A 5,807-nucleotide genomic window follows, 5' to 3' on the forward strand; every position below is an offset into this window, starting at 1 on the left:
AAAACACAAACAACCAACAAGATACGATCCCCAGCGGAGTCGCCAATTTGTTGTTGGGAAAAGTATCCAATACGGAATGACCCTATCCCACTCTAAGGGTGATAGTACCTCAGCAACAACTGAATGCAAAGCTATTCAAGATTACTTCTTTATGAGATGAGAGAGAGAGGAGAAAGGGATCCACTAACCGTTATCTTCCGCTAATGGTTGATCCAATCTTCCCTCTTTGCTGCTTGCTCCCAGCTCCTTGCTCTTTCACCGGCCCAGCTACACAAAGATCCTGTAAAAGCACAAGAAAAGGAAACTACAAGAAGCATACATCCATAATTGATTCAAGGATTAGAATAAATCAAATATACAAGCATCAATACACCATTGAGACACATGCATATAGAAGAACCTCAAATGCTTTATTAATGGAAGAAGTAAAGTTCTGAGAGTGTTACAACCATAATAGGCCCAATCCAGCAACACCTCCCAGCAGAAAGAAATCTCCTCTTCACCTCCTTCAAGCAAATCACCCAATAGTTCTATACTCAAACCAACAGCACTTCCTTGCACAAAATTCCAGCCTCCCTAGACCTCATGAGAGAGCTCTATATATAGGAGTTTTGGAGAAAGGATGAGTCAGCTTGAGACTGGCATGAAGCTGACTAGTGTCCTCTCCCACTTTAATTATTCTTCAGTTCTTGAGTCCACTTGGAGTTTCTTGCTTCCACTTGGAGATCTAGATCCTCTTACTCATCACAAGGCGAATTCCCTGATCCAAGTGTCATTTTGGAAGCTTCCTGGGCATTTGACACCTTGCAGAATGACTGTGCCACTTGGCCAATCTCGCCCAGTGCAGGTAGCCTTCATTGCTTTTGACATTCAGCGCAGGTACAGAGTGGAGCAGTTGACATTCAGCGCAGATGCTCAGTGGAGCAGCTGACATGATCCAGAAATAGCTTGTTTTTGAGTGTTTTCAGGTGGAGAACTGATTTTTAGTGTTGTGGTTTGCTGACCTTGTTCCTCTAGGGGTAGGAACAACATGTCTAGGGACTTTGGATCCCTCATATTATTGACATTTCATGCTTCATGTTGTTAGGCACAAAAATGTCTATAACACTCGTGCAGACCCATCTTGGTATTGTTCGATCAAGCGGTCAACGATTTGTTGTTGTTGCAGTGTGTGGCTTGTACCGATATTGGTCATCTTTGGATCATGGTAGATTCCTGGGTTACTTTGTTTGTTCGTAGTGTTGGTCCTTTGTGTGTTCAGCATGAGTGCTTCATACTCAGCGTCATTGTTTGTGCCTTCGAACTTCAAAAATCTCAAAATCATGCATTTTTCATTGTTTTGGATGAATGAGATACACTCGATCCTTGATCCATCATGTGTTCCAGATTTTTCATGACTCATGGCCCACATCTTGTCTATACATGAACCATTTGGCATGTTGGTACTGTTGTTGCTACTACTGCTACTGTAGGAAAAAAAAACTGTACAAGTTTCGTTATCATCAGTTGGGCGAGGAAGGAGTCCCTACCACTTATCTGATGAGGTTGGAGTTGGTCATGCAGGATAACACTCCAATGCCTTTTCTAGGAGGCAGTTGCCAAACATGAGTTTTGTAAAGGCCAACGGTTCGTTTTCGCTGTTAAGGGGAGTGACATTATGTTTCATATACTTGTTTGATAACACTCGGATTTGGTTGCATCTTCCTTTGTACAGAAGCCACATGTGAGACCAGTCTGTAGCAAAATGTATGTCTAGCTTGCTGGACCAGTCTCTGCTGAGTAGCAGGCCATATGCTTCTGGTATGTCCGCAACAACTATGTTGATGCATTGGTGGACTCGGCTGTCATGGGATAATCGAATGATCACATCTCGTAGTTGACCAATGGATGGTACTGATGTTCTATCAATTTGGATGATTTTTGTGGATGTTTCGCTCCATCATGCATTGATCTTCTTAGCAATGGAGAGTGGCATGACGTTGGCTATCGCGCCAGAATCAACCAAGTAGTTTTGGACATTGTAGTTGAAAACTTCGAATGAAAGCAAGAATGGGGGGCAACTTGAGTTTTCTTCTTCCATCCAGAGTGTATTTAGCACAGTGGATAGTGATCCAGGAGGTGTGCATGCTCCCTTGCTGGTAGAGGTCGCGTTGTCTGTTGTTGTTTGTCCCAATGCATGCAGCAGGATATCTCGCTGACTCTAGACTTTGGCTAACTTGAACAAACTGATGTTCACTCAATTTTTCTTCATGTTATGAATTATGTTGTAATCTAGAGGCGGTAGACTCACCGAGGTGTCTAGGGTGGAACGGGTGTTCGTGTTGTCCAGCGGAGTGTTCTGCAACTTGCTGCTCATGGATTTATTCTTATCAGCCACTCTCTTCCCAGACTTTCTCTGTGTTTATTGCTTGGAGGCAGCTAATGGATCAGCCTTCTTTATTAGTTGTCTCAATTTCTCTTGCATTTCCCCAAGTGTGGGGGGGGCCCTTTACTCCTAATATTGTAACTAATTTTGTTTTTGGGCATGCTTCTCGGTGTTTGTCTTCGAGATTACTTGCAAGCACTGATATGTGTTCACCATGTGCCCAGAACTTGGTGCTTCATCAAGTGCAACCTCTTCCAGCTGCTCTTGCATGTCACCTTCCGCATTGAGTATATGACTGCAAAAAGAGGTAACAACTCGCTTCCAATCTGAACAAGAGTTCTCAAGATGAAACTCTTCCCAAAAGGAATAGAAATTAGGATCAGCGCACTGATTGAGTTGGAACACATCCTTTTATGCAAATTTGGAACTAAATTGGTTGTTGCTTGATGAACCGGTTGATGAACTGCTTCCCTGTCTTTGTCTGTGCGGATGACTGCTTGCGAATGTGTCTTCCTTCCATTGCTTTAGTTCGTACATTTCAGTGGTCAAGTTCTTGACAAGGCGAGTGAGGGTCTCAATATTAGTTTTTTCCTTGTCTCTACCCTTACTTGTCATTGCTTGGGGCTTTCTTCTCGCATCCTTGAAGTCTTTTGTTGATTCATCATCCTTGATGACTCCGATGGTGCATAAGTCCTTTTTCACAACAATAGCCTCTTCACAGCTTTCTAAAATTGTTGGCTTCGCAGCTCACTTGATGAACTGTGCAATGGTGGTTGGAAATGCAGACGTGTAACAGTCAACAGTGATGGAGTCATGAGGTTTGGTGTCTGCTGCAAACTTGTTCAAAATATGTATAGACCTCTGATTGAAGTCTTTCACTTTCTCTTTTCCCTCCATCTTGAGGCTTCCCAATTCTTGAGTAACATGGCTGGGGTCTTGTCATCAGCAAACTTTTCAAGGAACATACATTTGAAAGAACCCCAGTTCTGTATGGAGTTGGGTGGAAGGTTGTGATACCAAGCAGTTGCGTGGCCGTCCAAGGTACATGGAAACAATCTACATGCTACGTCATCATAACATACCTCAAGGGTCTACAGTTGTAGGTAGAAGTTGTCTAAGTGGTCTTCTGCCTTCACCATGCTGTCAGGGTTAAACTTGATGTTCATTCTCTCCGCTTGCTTCGGCATCTTGTGTAGAACAACTGGGAGAGCCAATGGTCCCTTAGTCATCCATTCAAGATTTGGGTTAGTAATATCTTCATCTTCTTTGTCCTCTTTTTCTTCTTTGTCCTCTTCCTCTCTTTCAGAGTCTGATGGTTCGAATTCGAGCCTGTCGGTTCATCTCCGCCTCCACCCTCTGCTGCCTTCCCCTCCACCTCCTATACTAGAGTTCGATCCCAAGATCACAAGAGTGCCTTGTTCATATTCAAGGAAGATTGGAGGTTCCTCTTAGTCTTCAATAGCTTCTTCCAAACCTTCAAGAATGGTGAGGACTACTTCTTCCGCCGATGATACAACAACTCCTGTGGGAGTGGTTTTTGGCTTCTTAGATGTGTGTGGAAGATTTTGTATGCCTGGGATTAGTCTGATTGCTTTCGTGAACTGGAGAGTGATGGGATGGACAGAGCGAACGTGTTGATATGAAATCTCATGTTCAATTCTGGGAGGTGAGGAGTAACCAACTGCAGAGTCGTGAGAGAGGGAGTGTGAGTTACTGCCTTGACCAAATGGTTGATGAGTGAGTGTGAGGGGAATTTCAACCATGTACAACTAGCTGCCCTCCTTCTAGCACTAGAAATTTTGATGGTGCTGGACCCGCCAACATTTAAGGGATCACCCCAGTATGAAGTCTCAACTAGACTTCACACCGTTTGGTGTGGAAGTCCCATCTGGTGTGATGGCCTGGTTGCCATTATCTTAAGGATTTCCCTCAACTCTTGCTTGTCAGCATAGGAGAGTGATCTGCTTTGTCTTTGGGAAGTGAGGTTCGTTGTGCATGGTGAGTGTAAATATACTTGTGTCAATGGTTCTTTCACTGTGCAGGGAAGAGGTTGAAGGTGACTTCTAGGTTGAAAGGGATCAGTCCCTACTTGGCTAGGAACACACAATACAATAGGAAATACACATCTTACGGTGGATCAATCCACACGAATGTGGCATTCACAACATACAAGGTAAGATAACACATACAAACTCATAGATCAGTCTGAACGAGTGTAACAGTTGTTATAGAAAGGTTCATGTGAAATGTTTGTCTAATGTCCAGGAGAGTAGTCTACACGGGTGAGACAATGCTAATAGTATATACAACACATTTCCATTAATAGATTATGTATTAAAACAAATGAAACGGTTCAAATGTAGAAAACAGGTTAAATCAACATGCATTACAAGTGTTAAAGATCAGTCTTACAACATATAAAATACATGTGTGAAAACGTGTTGGCCTGTTAGTAGGCTTCTAAATTAAGCAAAAGTTCGAAGACACATTGTTACACCATACATCACTAACCCCGAGTGCGGGGCATTGGAGCCACTACTTACTCCTCAAAGAAAATATTACAGACTCTCTTGGCTATGTGGGAGGAGCTGAGGTGAAAAATTCCTTTGCATGTACAAATGAGGGGGTATTTATAGCCAAGGGTGAAACTAACCCTTGTGGTTGTTTGACTACACTCATAGTCGTTCGACTTCCATGACTTTTGGACTTACATGATTCTATGCTCAACAAGTGGGTCTCTTGGACTTCCACATTACATCACATTGATTGAAAAATAGCCTATAGTAGAGATGTGGGTGACACAACTTGACATGACTTGACATGACAGTGCTAGTACATTTGTGTTGCTGTTGGAGTGCATGTCGAGCTACAGTGTTGTTGGGTGATGGATGTCTTCATGGTGTATCATAGCTTCACCTCTGCATGGCGAAGTGCGCGGAGTCTTCGATGGTCCTTGGTTCGCTTGATGAAGCTTTAGCATGTTGTTCCTTGCTTGCATGCTGGAAGGCTTGACAGGCTCATATGTTCGTGAAGGTGCATGTTCGTCACATTCGTCTGCTTCACATGCTTCGTTTGTTTGTCCATTGGTGAACCTATATTTTTGCATGTTCTCCTTTCATTCATCCCATTCATCGTCTTGCCATGTTTGTTGGTGTACTGTACCTACAATCACTCATGATGAAACGACATCAAATCCAAAAACCTCCTAGTCGACCATGACACATGATCATTTCGGATGCAGGTGACGGGAGAGGCAATAAGGTTGTGAAGCAGGATGATGGCTTCGAGCATTGCTGATGAAAATGCACAAGAGTCACTGAGTGATGGGCTGGGCAATCTGAGTCGACAGTGACTGTCTGCGAGGTCTGGCTCGGCTAAGAGGTAAAATTGCACAAATTTTGGGAGGGATAGTCTAGGTGCAGGAGGGAAAGGCATGCATTCT

The sequence above is a fragment of the Pinus tabuliformis genome, chromosome X (genome assembly GCF_031772625.1).
Source record: "Pinus tabuliformis cultivar Carrire ecotype Pingquan chromosome X, CPIR1, whole genome shotgun sequence".
Lineage (NCBI taxonomy): Eukaryota > Viridiplantae > Streptophyta > Pinopsida > Pinales > Pinaceae > Pinus > Pinus tabuliformis.